General features: G+C 33.4%; 1 protein-coding gene across 6 annotated transcripts in view; it reads left to right on the forward strand.

Annotated features, from left to right (window-relative positions):
* Nucleotides 1-15,965, forward strand: part of LOC145277652 (vang-like protein 2) — a 605,707-nt gene that overhangs the window by 432,929 nt on the left and 156,813 nt on the right. For 2 of the 6 annotated variants that reach the window (XM_080129254.1, XM_080129251.1), the window contains exon 1: nt 4,312-4,399. The exons of the other annotated variants lie outside the window; for them this stretch is intronic. The gene's annotated coding sequence lies outside the window, so the exon portion shown is untranslated. Of the gene's footprint in view, nt 1-4,311; nt 4,400-15,965 lie in introns of those variants that run through there. 6 annotated transcript variants of the gene reach the window in all.

Raw genomic sequence — 15,965 nt, forward strand, 5'->3', positions numbered from 1 at the left:
GACAACTTCCGGTATCCAACCATGTGGTCACGCAAATAGGCAAAAAAATATGGCTACCCATTATCCATGGCTACCAATATGTATGTTTTAAAGAGAAAGAACAATTCTCCGTTTGGATAATAATTATTATAATTGCACATTGGGAGAATTTTAATCTAACAAAATATAGTAAGTCAACTAGTGTTTGAACCTTTAATTTCTATCAGAGAAAGTCGAATATTTCATTTTATTTATTTATTTTTGTTTTACTGCAAAACAAACAATTTTTATATATTTTTCAGTCCGTTCTTTTGGTAATAAATAAAACTTTTCACTGAGTATTTCCAAATATAGTTAGCATTTTTCATGCAATTTTTTTTTTTTTTTTTTCTAATTATTTTTACGATCGGTGAATTTTCAATATTTTAGCACCGGGCGTAATTTATTTCTTTGAAATATATTTAAAACTTCAAGTTCAAGTTTTTTTGGTTTTTTTTATAACCTTTTAACTGTAAATAATTTATATGACGGGTTTGTTTTACTATACATATAGATTCGAAAAAATTGTCAAAAAAACAAATATATAACAATAACAAATAAAATATATTGATAAACATTGTATGATTTTCGAAGCAATTACACGTTTTAAATTGAGTAAAACCACTAAAAATCTTTCCAGATAGGTAGAAGAGTAACTTATCTTGCCTTTGATAACGTTTATTTGGTATATATATAATTTTTGACCAATTTTTCGAATCTGTGTATAGTAATAAATACCTCTAAAAACATATCCAGTTAGGTAGAAGAGTAACTTATCTTGCCTTTGATAACATTTATTTGTTATATATTTGTTTTTTGACAACTTTTTCGAATCTATGTGTACAGTAATACAAACCCAAAATTTAATTTAACTTGGAAATAATATTTAAAATACATGTGCGTACACTGCACAAGCACCCTTGTTATAATCATAATAATAATAGTAATAATAATAAAAAAAACTTATGTAGATGACATCAACTGGCGCCACTCCAACTAGTTGTGAAGGATTAGGGAGGATGGAAAGACCGAGGTGGGAGGGTACTAACCAAATCTCCACTGGAAGTGTGCAGTTCAAATCTGGTACGTTGGGGAGACATTTTGTCACCCAAACCCCAGGAAACACCAATGGCCGATGCCAACAAGAAATCAGTGACAACGGCTGTTGCGATAACATGCAATAATCTGCACAAGTGGTCAAGAGGTGGAGAACACGTGAAATCTGGGGAGACTTGTTGCCACTTGGTCTCCAGGGAACACCACAGGTTACTGCCAGTGAGTGATCACTGATGATGGCCTGTGAGACAATACGCTACACATTTTGATGAAAAACATGGGGGAAAAAATGGACATAGAAGAACAGAAAGCCAAAACTTTAAATATAATTTCTGTATTTAAAGTAAGTTATTTAAATATTTCAGCATATAATCTTGTGGGTAAAATCCAGCTTCCCAATAAGGGGCACTCTGGATAGGAACAAAAGTAAAAATTGTCTCAGTCATGAAAGATTTCTCCTCCACCGACTGAGGACAGAAAAGGTAAAGTGTAGCATCAAAACCGATACTACACTGTGATCTTGTTCCGAAGGCCAAAAAATATTTGTGTTTAATGTTTCCTTGTTTGTTCCCTAAATTCATAATTCAGTTTTATCAGTATTGAATTTTATATTGCTTTAAAATTACTTAATTTTACATAGGTAATATTTATATTTTATACTGAATAAAGTTCAGTTTCGGTATTAATCGAACTGTGTTCCTTTTTCTTTTTAAAAATGTTTTATTACTCTTTTTCAAATGGCCCTCATATAGTACTGACAGTCTGACAAATCTTACCTACATTGCCTGCAGACATTTTTCAGTTAACAGGCCTTCTTACTCTCGGTGTCCGTGGTTAAATAGTCTGTCTTGGATATGACATGAATTTACACCTGATTATATATGCATACATTTGTATTTGCATAAACAAAGATTTGGAGGTATTAAGGAGGTTAAAACATAAAATCTCCTTCATTTCTTTGGTTTTTTCCTTAATGGAAATAGCTCCAGACAAGGTGTGAAGCCACTTGATGTAAGGAGCTAACAAGAATGACAGATGATTATCACAAAGATAGGAGATGCCTATTGACCTTAATCTTGAAAAGACCAAGGTTATAGGTAAGAAGAAAACAGCATGCAAAATATTTCCACAAGCCTGCAGTTCTTGGAAAGAAGCTACTGGAATAGGAAGTTGTATTACAGTCAGGTATCAAAACAATGAATTGATGGAAACCACTTAACCAATGAGTTCAATGAGCTGGAACAAAGGAAGCTGGAAATAGATTAGACTGTTCAGAAAAACATATGCCTGAATAACTGGATTAAATCTATATAATTATAAAACTCAAATTACCTTGTAGCGGGTGTTGTAATCCAACATCTGATTTACAACTTCCGGCTGCGCATGCATACATAAACAAATAATCAATGCGACAATAAAACATATTGTTTTACTGTGTACGTTTTCAACGTCCCAATTGTTTTTTTTTTGTTTTTTTTTGCGTTTAAATTATCCAAATAAACAATTGTTAATACTTTTTGCTTTTTTTTTTTGCATCGTTCATTTCCATATTACATTTAAGTTATTTTAACGCAATTTTCTTACAAATAAATCTACTTTAACCCGTTGACAACCATAAGAGCATTTTACAATGGCGATCTACCCACAACCTTAATTTTTTTAAAAATTTATTCTCTATTTTTTAATACACCTTTAAAAAACATTCATACATTTTCTTATGCATTACCAAAATAAATAAATAACCCCGAAAATGTGTTTTTTTTTAAAATTGAGTTACAAATAAATAATCAACGCGACAATAAAACGTATTGTTTTACTGTGTACGTTTTCAATGTCCCAATTGTTTTTTTTCTTGTTTAAATTAAAAGATATAGTAAAATTTGAATTTAACTTAAAGTATTATAAGTATGGCAGACCACTTATAATTCAATGGCTGTAAGTATTTTTTTTTTTCCAAAATAAATAATTATAAACAGAACGACTCATATAAATCTATCTATAGTCTTTTTTCATTTTAATATACTTTCGTAGAAATGTTGCTGTTATGTCACAAAAAACTATTTTCTTTACGTTACAAGTGTCACGCTCATACATTAATTCCTTAGCTAAATATAACATACTGACCCAACGGGTCACGGGTAGTCTAGTATTTAGATAGCCTTAAGATGGTTAATGTTATATAAAAAAAAGTTTATGAAGCCTTTTTTAATGCTCTATTTCACTATTACTAAACTGTCCATGATTGGCTCACGGCTACTACCTCTGTTTATTTTGTTTAAATTTCATTTGAAAATTCATGAATTCTGATATTATTCATTAAGAATTTTTTTGTATAACTAAAAATAAGTGTCTTTACTTCTGTATTATTCTTATGGATTTTTTTACTGTCAGTCTTAATACCTTTTATAACCATTGTTATTAAAAAGTAAAGGAGAGAAGCCAAACTGCTGCTACATGTCATCAAACCAACAAGCTGTCTTATGTAATGAGCTGCTATCTTGTTAATCTATTTGGATTAAAGAATTGATCGGCTATGGGGCTACAAACTAGTATGCATTCGTTCAATCTGCATCTTTCTTTCATTTAATTTTCAAATAAAATCTTTTTTTTTCTTTTAAATATACTGAGGGGGTCACCACTTATCAAGGCTAAAATCCACTAGAGGATAAGAGCTAATGAAGTTTCCAGTTGGATGATAAACAATGTTATGAGAGGATCAGAAACAATGGGTGAAAAGGGCAGAATTTGATTTTTTTGAGGACAGCTGAACAAATATTTGTGAACACTGGACTTGAAGAAGACAATGTTGTAATCAGCAGTGAAACAGTTCTGTGGTATAGTGTTCCACAGATGTGAAAGTGCTTTAAAGTTACGTTTAGCTTTAGGTACACAGAGAAAAAAAAAACAGTTCTTTACAGTGATGGGAGTTTGACGAGTTCTTGCTGTGAATATTTTCTGCGGACGGACATGCTGTTTGAAATGGAAGAATGTAATGTTGATCGACAAAGCTTTTCTGGAGATAGGAAAACGCATCAAAAAGTTTATGTAATTTATTACATTTCAGAGGTCATCCCAGGTTCTCACCATTTTTTTCCTGTTCGGTCATAAACACTGCTTTAATATGTCTGTACCGCTTATCTTTCTAGCCACATTTGCTTCTGTTCTCTTATAGATCATTTCTCTTTTTTGATGAAGCCATAATTATTTCTTAACTTTTGCCATACATCGTACATTGCAGGTGCCATCTTGCCCACCTCCTGTAAGATGAGTTTCTTGCAATAAGCTGATAAATCAGTTCGTAACATCAGATCAGAGATTATAAATGGTGTGTATAGAGTTGCATCCTATGTTTTTCACTATACATATGTGTCTGCTTATATATACACGCATGCATATATACTAGTACGCTGCCTAGCATTGCCCAGTCGTAAAACGTTTAAATATGATGTTTCAATTTATGCAGATTTTATATTTACTATAGTGTACTCTGTATACAGTACAGGGTGGAATGATAAAATTGTCGCCATAGAAAAGACATGATTCCATTTCCGTTTAATGAAAACCGGTTTTCTTTTTTTTTTCTTTTTTTTTTTTTTTTTGTTGCAGACCATCTACTAGATGGCCAGTTGTGTACAAATACCAAGAGCAATAGGAGCTTTCTATCATGTCTGAAAGTGACACAATGTTCAATAAGCGAGATCGGAGATGTGCCATTATACAAATCATGCTCTCTACCAAGTTATGACAGTTATTCTTATTTAAGAAAGATTTAATTATGTTACATATTCGTCCAGTAATACCGTATGATCTGATGCCGAGTATGTACAGTGGTTTAATGATAAAATGTAATGAGCTTTAATTCTTTACTGAAGTAAACAGTTTTCGGTATCAGCAATCATCCGAAATGTCTTATTGGTATCATTTGAAAATCAAACAGGAGATAAACATAAAAAATTAAGGCAGGGGGGGGGGAATAAAACAGATAATTTTCTAAGGTTTAACAGATTAAAAAATAATTATTATTTATCTCATTTATTTATGTTCTTGCCAGGTCAGGCACAAGGTTAGATGTGGTTTTGAAAAGCCAATGCACTAGAATAAGCACATTAACCTACAAAAAATGCCTGAGTGCCCTGCAGTTTGGACATTTTCGGCAATTAGCAATAAATTAACCACTTTTCAGCAAGAGGATAAAGCCAGAGAGAGTGGACCTCCTAGGATTCAACAGAATCATACTCCAGCCTGATGGCAACGAAGCCACTGTCAGATTGATCTATATTTCTCTTAATTTGTCTGTCTGTCCATTTCACTTTTCTTGGAAACTACTGGACTGCTCTGGCTGAAATTTTGTATGGATTTTTGTCATAAGATACAGCAAATTAAGTATTATGTTATCTATTTGATACAGTTAGGGATTAATAGAGATTAGTATTTAATGCAAAAATAAGCATAAAACCATTTTCAACCATCAATTTAGCATCAAGCAGTCATCTTAAGTCAATGGACTATAACTTTTGCTCGTTTTTTAACGCACTAAAAAGTCTACTTTGTACCATAAATTCTTTGAATATTTGTCATATATACACACACACACACACACACACACACACATATACACAAGGTAGTATGGTTTTGGATATGACCTTAAGACATTCAGTAGTGAGGCCCCACTTGGGAGCTGTGAGGAATGTGGAGTTGACCCTTAGTTACTATTGCTTACAGCCTCACTTTTGCTTGGAGTGGTAATACCTGTTAGGGCATCTGGTGTTAACAGATCAAGCTGTTTCAACATATTAGCTTCCTAGCCCAAACTGCACCAAACATTGATGTTGTCGTTTTTTCTTTTCCTTTGCTAAACTCAATCATCTTTTGCAAAAACAAAAACATTTTTTTTAGAAAACAACCAAACCAAACACCATCAATAAATGCTTAAAGATATAAAAAAATAAAACTTGAAGAATAAAAAGTTTTTCCAAAATTATTGTATTTGTATGAACTGACCCGAAAACGGTTGATATACAATAAAACAACCAAGCACAAGGTAGTTTAAAAAAAAAAAATGTTTAATATTAAAGTGTTATTCAGAAACAACTCATTCTTAATCCATTGTTTTCAAATCCCCCACCCACATGTCATGGATTTGCTGTCTGGGTTAGTTCTACCTTATTTTTTGAAGGCATAAACTAATCTTTTATTTTATCCAAGATGTGAAGGATAAAAATGTGAAAAAATTCGTTTTCGCAAGGGATCAGTTTCTGGAGAAACTGTTCATCAAGATTAAAATCTGATTCATCTCCCCCATCACCATACTCCATGACCACACCCTTCATTACCCGAGAGGAACAGCACTTAAGATAAATGTCGCTTGCGAATCTTGCGGATTTGCTTCTGATCAAAATACAGCCACATTTTCCTCAGAGACTTGTAATTAGAATCGAGTGCAACAACCAAACAAGAACGGACATTTTTAACAAGCGTTCAGTTCCTGTTCACTTACATCCCCACGAGGACAAAGTTAGACACAATGTCATTTTTATGTGGGGAATATTCAGTTCCCCAAAAAGGAACACTCTGGGTTGGATCAAAAATTAAAATTGCTGCAGTCAAGAAAGATGCACTTTCACTGACCGAGGACATAATACATACTACGCTTTGATCCTTGCCCAAAGTCTGTTTAGTAGTATCTATTTACTTGCCTCCCCACGAGGGCAAAGTCAAACATAAGGTCAGTTTTTAATGTGGGGTAAATCCAGCTCCTCAAAAAGGGTACTCTGCTTTAGCACAAAAAATAAAGATTGTCGATCTAGAAGGATTTCTCTCTACCAACAGTACTCAAATAATGAAGTTTAGTATCAGAACAGATACTACACTTTAAAATATTTATTTGCTCAAAATATAAAAATTTACATTTAGAACAAATTAGGCAAAAGGCCATTCAAAATTGTAGAGAAATAGTGGTGAAGGTGGAGGTAACTCGTTAAATCTACTAGCCTTAGCTAGTAGAGTTAATGAGTTACCTAAACTTATTCAAGTGGCAGGGGTTTGACAGGACTCAAAATCACTTGTGCCATGCTCAAGCAGAGAACACATACTCATATTCAACTCCTTTTCATATACACAAGCTCACTACCTGTATCCACTTTGTTTAGTTTCTGAAAAAAAAAAAAAAAATGATGTAATCTTTTTCTATCATATCTGATCTAAACCTTCAGCTGATGTTTAAAGAATGTGAGCAGATCAGCAAAAGATTCAACTCAGTCTTATCAGATGCAATGTTCATACCACCATTCGTGCGACAGCCATGATCACAAGAAAAGAGGCTGCTCCAAATCGATATGAGTCGTCACCTTGTTAACATACCCTAAGAACTGCTAGAGATTGAAGTATTCAGAGACACTTGGGCAAGTCCTCTATTCTAGAACTGTGTTTTATGGCATTAAAGGGTAACATGTTCCATCTCAATTGCCCAGTCAAAGAGATCTCAGAATTGTTAATGACATATCTAGTATTCAACTCCATTCAGAGCAGATCCTCTCCTCCAACCACACTAACCACCCAATGAACAGATCCCCACTCACTAATCTCCTGCAAAATTTCTTTTTAGAAGACCAAGAAAGATCACTGGACCAAGTCAGCTTTTTGTGTGCAGCCCAGCACTGAAGAACTGCAGTTTGGCCTACAATGATTTTCAACCAAATAATAAAGAATGAGGTTAAAAAGATTATCAACATAGGGTCCCATGCAGTTTCCTCTGTGAAAATTTGACTCTGGAAAGCCAGTCTCTTGGCATGTCGATGACACATCATTTCAGGCCTTGCTCATATGGACGTTGAATACAAATTTGTTTGCAAATCTAGTACCTCCTTTTATCTCAGAGAAATGACGATAGAACAGGACTTTACATTGCAAATGAAACTCGCATTTGCGAGTGATTTTTTTTTTTTTTTTTTTTTTTTTTTTTTTCCCCCCCAAGTGGTGACAAGAAATAATAAAATGCTTATCTTTAACGATTGTGTTTTTTCACCGACAATCTTCCAAAGCTCATAACTGAATGAAACGTCTTTTTAACCTTTATTTTTTTAAATAAAACGAGCAATGTCAAATTATTTAAACAATGAAAATTTAATAGAACATTATAGTCATTTTTTTTAATGGAGGTTGTTTTAAAAAACCTCTGAAGAAATTTGAATCTAAATTCAAATCTAAACATAAAATTTGATGCATATTTAGAATTACATTTATTTAAAAAGAAATACAGAAACATCTCTATGATGTATGTATTCATCACGGAACGAAGATGTTATATTCCAAAAATCATGTGGGTTTGGATAGTAACTTTTCTATTTAGCCAGTATACAAAAATATTTAGTTGTCCAAGGTAAACTAAAAATAAACTTGTCTGTAGAGTCCTACAGAAGGCGCCAGAGGACCTTTATGTGATTAATAGGCAGGGGGAATAATACAGCCAATAAACAAAAAGGTTGAGAAGAAAGATGTAAGTGCCGCATACCTCACCTACAGACTGAAAACCTAAGTTTGCCAAATTCTAATCCAGTTTGTTCCACATAAATATTTTTATCAAACTCACACATAACCTTATGTCTTATAACCTCCTGGAAAGGAGATAAATAAACTCTCTTTAAGGAGAGTTTCCTTCAAAGCCAAATGCTAACCAAAACTCTACTTTGATCCTCAAAAGGTAAAAAATCTTGTTGATATACACATTTAGCAATGAAAATGCCCTTTGTAAGTTAATTGTGATACACTGACGAAGCAATGAACAAATGGTGCCTGTTATAAAGAGACATGGACGTATCTATTTAAAGAAAAAAAAAATTAATCTGTATAATTCTACTTGTCCTTCCTTTAATTAGCATGTTGCTAATATGCATACGCTAAGTTAAAGAGATGTAATTCATGCAAGCTCAATACATCAATAGTAGTAAATACAATTTTGTATACATAAACAAAAAGCAGACGATAACTTTTTTTTTCACAAATTACAAAAGTTATTAAATGAAGTTTATAGAAGAAAGTGTGCCAAAATCAGGGTTCCATCAGCCATGATCAGATAGGAATCTTGAGTAATTATATTCCTATTATCAACTGTACTCAGGATTAAACCTTCTACCTAGGAAAAACTCTCACTTAAAAGTGATTATTACTTAGAACTTTTTACACTGTGCGATAGGTTCATTCCTGAGTTCGACAAGATGCATCTGAAGAAGATCTGAGGTTACATCAGTCGAAACGTTGTGAGAATAACATCCAAGATGAGAAGTCTGAATAATGCAGATAATTTATACTATGGCGGTTTAGTTTTAAAAGGATACATGCGGAACTCTGAAAAATCTATCTAGTACTCTGTGCCCTTCCCTCTCTCTTCGCAAGAGGAAGAAAAAAATTAAACTACTGAACGATTTCATATTCCAACTTCATTAATTTATTTGTTTGTTCTCTAAATTCAAAAATATTCCTATTCAATGTTTTGCAATATTTGATTGTAACCTGCGTCAAACATGCACAATTTTTTCACATTCATAATTTTTTTTTTTCTTAGTGAATAAAGTTCAGTGTTATTTTTTTAATGCAATTTTTAAGTAAATAATAAAGGAATTTTAGTTTTTGAAATCCGTGAAACAATGAAATGTTGATTTACTTTTTAACACAAAGCAACACACAATTTTACATGTGAATCCTTTTTTCTTCTTTCAAATAATATCGAATAAGTTCAGTTTCAGCATAAATTGTATTACTTATTTTTCTCTTTTAATGCAATTTTAAAGTTTTCTAATGCTTATTGTTAAAAAAAAAACGTCTCATTATCTATCTGCAATCTGTTTGACGGATCTTGCTTGCTCGTACCTCGTGCATGACGTCATTTTTCACTGCCTACACCTATTTACGAAGGCCACGGCCAAACACTGAAGAACCTATATCTAATGCTTTACACCACCACCCCATTCACAAGAATCAGAAGAAAATTAAACTGCTGAACTTTTTCATATTCCAACTTCCATCCTATATAGAATCTCAGATTATGTTTCTGCTTAAAGGATTTTTCAGATAGAAATAGCTTTAATAAATGTAATTATTCTTTTGGAACTCGAATTGGGTAAATGATCCAGTATCAGTTTTACGTCTTTTATCATTCAGATAAAGTTAAACAATTTTATTTTATCCCCCCCCTCCCCCATCAGCCTTTTCCGAACATTACTCTTCTAAGCATGTTGGATCCCCCGCACACAACATGCAACAACCTCCTAGTTGCCATTCTGGCTAGCGTTGCTTCCGTCTTGTTCTCGGTTCAGTCCTTCAGCTTCAGGAATTTCTTTTATTGGATTAAATTCTTGACTGTAGAATAATTGAAAAGCAGTCTGTAATAAATTTGAATAAAAAAAAAAAAGCCGACGGTGTTCGGTGGATAGAGGAAAAGCGATAGAACGGGAGCAGACATGGTGAAGAATTTAATCCTAGTGTTGAACATTTCTTTAATTAATAGAACTAAAGCTGCAAAATGGCACTTTCTGCTGCCATTGCCAAACTCAAGATGACAGAAAATGGACAAACTAATGATTAATTATTTGTCACAGCTGTAATGGGTGATGATTGGTCTGTCTGTCTCTCTCTCTCTCTTTCTCTCTTTCCTTTCTTTCTCTTTTTCGTTTCTCTCTCTCTCCTTCCTCTTTCTCTCTCTCTCTCCTTCCTCTTTCTCTCTCTCTCTCCTTCCTCTTTCTTTCTCTCTCCTTCCTCTTTCTTTCTCTCTCCTTCCTCTTTCTTTCTCTCTCCTTCCTCTTTCTTTCTCTCTCCTTCCTCTTTCTCTCTCCTTCCTCTTTCTCTCTCCTTCCTCTCTCTCTCTCTTCTTCTCTCTCTCTCCTTCTCTCTCTCTCCTTCTCTCTCTCTTCTTCTTCTCTCTCTCTTCTTCTTCTCCCTCTCTCTTCTTCTCTCTCTCTCTTCTTCTTCTCTCTCTCTTCTTCTCTCTCTCTCTTCTTCTTCTCTCTCTCTTCTCCTCTCTCTCTCTCTTCTTCTCTCTCTCTTCTTCTTCTCTCTCTCTTCTTCTTCTCTCTCTCTTCTTCTTCTCTCTCTCTTCTTCTTCTCTCTCTCTTCTTCTTCTCTCTCTCTTCTTCTTCTCTCTCTCTTCTTCTTCTCTCTCTCTTCTTCTTCTCTCTCTCTTCTTCTTCTCTCTTCTTCTCTCTCTCTTCTCTCTCTCTCTTTTCTCTCTCTCTTTTCTCTCTCTTCTTCTCTCTCTCTCTTTTCTCTCTCTTCTTCTCTCTCTCTCTTTTCTCTCTCTTCTTCTCTCTCTCTCTTTTCTCTCTCTTCTTCTCTCTCTCTCTTTTCTTCTCTCTCTCTCTCTTCTTCTCTCTCTCTCTCTTCTTCTCTCTCTCTCTCTTCTTCTCTCTCTCTCTTCTTCTCTCTCTCTCTTCTTCTCTCTCTCTCTTCTTCTCTCTCTCTCTTCTTCTCTCTCTCTCTCTTCTTCTCTCTCTCTCTTCTCTCTCTCTCTTCTCTCTCTCTCTTTCTTCTCTCTCTCTCTTTCTTCTCTCTCTCTCTTTCTTCTCTCTCTCTCTTTCTTCTCTCTCTCTCTCTTTCTTCTCTATCTCTCTCTTTCTTCTCTATCTCTCTCTTTCTTCTCTATCTCTATCTCTCTTTCTTCTCTATCTCTATCTCTCTCTTTCTTCTCTATCTCTATCTCTCTTTCTTCTCTATCTCTATCTCTCTTTCTTCTCTATCTCTATCTCTATTTCTTCTCTATCTCTCTCTCTCTTTCTTCTCTCTCTTTTCTCTCTCTCTCTCTCTTTCTTCTCTCTCTCTCTCTTTCTTCTCTCTCTTTACTCACCTGAAGTATTTTTTTCCATTTACAGAAGCTATACTAGTAAAAAGGAGAAAACAATCCAAAAATTTAATACTTTATATTAAAATCTAACTGTTCTTGTAATTCAAAGTAAGTATAATAAAGTAATAAAGTTGCACAACATAAAACATTTATTGAATAAATTTAAATTAAAAAGATATAAAATGCAACAGTCAGGTAGGAATATTTTATTTTTGTTTAAAATAAATTTCTTTTATAAAATAAATGTCTAAAGAATTGTAACAGTCATTTTAGAATGTTTTGATACGTATGAATTTTTTTTAAAGTTGAGTATAGTGTTTAAAATGTACAAATAAAATATAACATTCACTTTGCTTGTAGAAAAAAATCCATAATTTTTCTATGCTCTATGGGGAAAAAACTTGAGTGTGTTAGCATTTATTTTTTGGAGATTTTATTCAATAAAAAATAAATAAAAAACAAAATAACACAACAGAAAACATTAAATACAAAAATTTTACTGAATTAAATCAAAATTTTAAAAAAAATTAGCAACAAGATTTTAAAAAAATATGTATAAATCTTAGATTGTCTCAATCTTAGATTGTCTCCTTTTTGTTAGTATAACTCTTTAGAAAATAAAAACAAAAATAAATACTTCCGGCGAGTTAAATCTTTAATTCTTACTTATGGAATATTTTCTTTTTTCCAAATCATGTATTTGTCTTCATTTTCATCTTTTCTTGTAATTTTCATCGATTCACTAGACATTATGATTGCTATTAATTTTGTTTATATTAACATTATAGCTGAGTTTTAATTCCTTGAAAATACCTTCTGAAATTTCTTCAATGGCAAATGGAAATAAAGACATTGAACAATTAGGTATTAGAGTTAACAGTGCAAAAATGGATATATATATATATAATATATATATATATATATATATATTTATTCCTTATGTTGACGATACCTTTTGTTTGTTCAACAACAAAATGAAAGCGGATACTTTTTTGTGACCCTTAATAATATTCATCCAGCCCTTAAGTTTACGGTTGACAAAGAAGTTAATTTTAGTCTTACATTTTTGGATGCACTTGTTTCTAAGACTTCTTTAGGATTTTTCACTTCTGTTTATCATAAACATACATTTTGAGGTCTTTATACTCACTGGGACTTATTTTTATCTCAAAAAACGAAAATTAATTTAAGACCTTTACACATAGGGACCCCCAATGATTTGTTCAAAGTCCTATCTGTATGATGAGATAAACTTTATCACTAAGACTCTGTGTAACAATGGTTATCCTTTGGATATCGTAAAATCTACTATAAAAAATAAAGTTTCCAATTTAAAAAGTACAGAAACTGCAGTAGATAAATGTCCTGTTTACCTTCGCTAGGTGACATTAGTGACTGATTTGCCAAACAAATTTCACTGGCTGTTCAACTGTGTTATTTTGCGTCGAGTTTGTGCTTTTTCCACAAGACCTATGTTGTCTTCTATCCGAAAAGATCCCCCTTCCCATCTTAATAATTTTATTGTTTATTTATTTAAATGTAGTTGTGGAATGCACTACATTAGGCGAACATCACAAACTTTGGATTCCCATATCAAACAACAAGATTCGATATGCAAATTATGCATCGTTAGATGTTTTGCATAATACCTATGGTTTGGCCATATGTGAGCACTTAATAAATAACTGTGTCCGTGCCTTGAACTTCAGTGTCCACTTATTCTCCATTTTGAGCAGGTCACACGCTCCCTTTCATTTGAAAATTTTAGAAACTATTTATAATATGTCCTTGAGACTTTCTCTTTGCAAACAAAGAGAAAAAGTAGAATTTTTCCCGTTTTTAATAGGTAACAGTTAAAGCCATTGGCTTATAATGAGTGCTTTATGGCAAATTAATGGTTAAATTTGTGCTTATTTTTTTTGCATTAAATATTAATGCCAGTTAACTGTGCATCGTACACATAGTATAATACTTAGTTTGCTTCACCTTATAACAAATGTCCATACAAAATTTCAGCCAGATCAGGCCAGTAGTTTCTGAGAAAATGTGGAATGGGCAAACAGACTAGGAGAAATATAATATAGAAAACCATTTCGTTTTAGAGTTGAGTGATTCTTGTAGAGTGCTTACTAGAGGCATGGACTCAGTGTTGTCTGACTGTAAACTAGTTTGAAAATTATTGTAACTTTTATCGTTTCTTTTTGTTTTGTTTTTGACAATATATTCATCATATTCGTTTCAAGTTTGCTTTACATGCCGGCATGTATCGGATGGTTTTTAGAAATTGACTTTCAAACTAACCTATCTCTGGTTAGGTCTTTATTTATCCATCTTTCTCTTAAATCCATTCTTACCACTTCCATGTTTTCCTCTGCCCCCCCACCTTTCAACTTAACTGTTCTAATCTACAAACGAAGCACTCACCCATTCTTTCAAAGTGATCAAAGCAACAAAGTCTCCAGTTCTATATGTCACTATTCTGTTCAGATTTAATCTTTCTCTAAAGTCATCAGATCTTAGCTTATCTTTAAGACTGTCATTACTCATCCATCATATCATTCTCTCCATGCAACACATATCTTCAACATATTATTTAATGATGTTTAAAGATTTTATCATTTATCTCATATGAAATACTTCTCTCTGGAACAGTTCATAAAAGAAAAATGTAAGAGTTTTACATGTATAAGGGAAGTATGGCACAATCACGTTGACACACCGGTTCTCACCAGATCACCAAAGTTAAGCAACGTTGAGCCTGGCCAGTACCAGATGGGTGACCATTTGGGAAGGCTAGGCGCTGTATGTACTTTCTGGGAAAGTTGGGCGTGGGCCAGCACCCTCACCCCGAAAAAAGAACTCCTTGCTACAAAAGCATCTACAAGTAGATGGCCTTTGCCCCTCCAGGGGCTCAAGGCTATGGATGGATGGAAGGGATGCTGAAAGTACAATGGATGAGAGTATGATGAATCACTCATGAGTGTGACGTCATATGTGTAAACCAGGACAATCTTATCCTCTCTCTTTCAGCCAAACAAGATGTTCAGAGTAATTTGTCCCAATAACTCACCACCCCAACGTGTCCCAAAATGAGGTTTCTATATATAAAACCATGGAGAATGAATGACACATGGGCAATATTTTCTTTTAGCTTTGAGAAATAATGATCAAAACTATTTGTCTTACTAAATTTACCCTCCCCTAGCATTCATATGTGTCAGGAGAAGGTTTACAATTAGGAAGGTTAGTTGGTTGGTTGGTTGGTTGTTTTTGTTTTACGGCATATCAACCCTTTTCGGGTTATTTAATACCGAATCCAAAGATTTTGAAGAACATTTTTTTTAATAGAATATATTTGTTGTTTTCACATCGGTTTCTATTTAACCCATAGTTGGGACCCTAACAGGTACTACCACTCTGGGTCAGAGTGGACCTGGGAGCAATGGTAATTAAAGGGTGGCTCCACACTCCCCAAAGCCCACAAGCTGGGGCCTCACCACTGGATATAGTTTAAGGTTATATCCAGGACCCCCATTGAGGGACTTTTACCCTCTGCAGGGGGGCAGTCGGCGTATTCTAATGCCCCACCGACAGGGCCTAGGAAGGTTAGCTCTTCTCACTCGCTCTATAATAATAATAATAATAATCAAAACAAATTGTCGATCAGATTAATTACTAAAATCGATTGGAAATAAAATTTGTTTCCTAAAGTATGGGTTGATACTTGCCATTAATTTAAAAGCCATCGCAGAAACAGGTAAGAGACTGCATCTACTTTTGATATAAAATACATATTCTACTTACTTGGTAGTTACCAGTAGTATAACCCTAAGGAAATATTTAGTAACCACGAGTATATATTTCCCTACTTTATCCAAAATTTACTCTATGTCCATATATAATGTAATTAAATTACTGTTTCATCCCAAAGTATTTACAACTAAATGTAATTTTTTGAAAACTCACATAAACTCAAACGGTGCTGTTTCGAATAAGAAAATATTAAATACTATCACTGTATAAATATTTTTAGTATCTATAGATGTCTAGTTATAATAGC

This window comes from Euprymna scolopes, chromosome 6 (assembly GCF_053919585.1).
Source record: "Euprymna scolopes isolate OS-2025 chromosome 6, ASM5391958v1, whole genome shotgun sequence".
NCBI classification, from domain to species: domain Eukaryota; kingdom Metazoa; phylum Mollusca; class Cephalopoda; order Sepiida; family Sepiolidae; genus Euprymna; species Euprymna scolopes.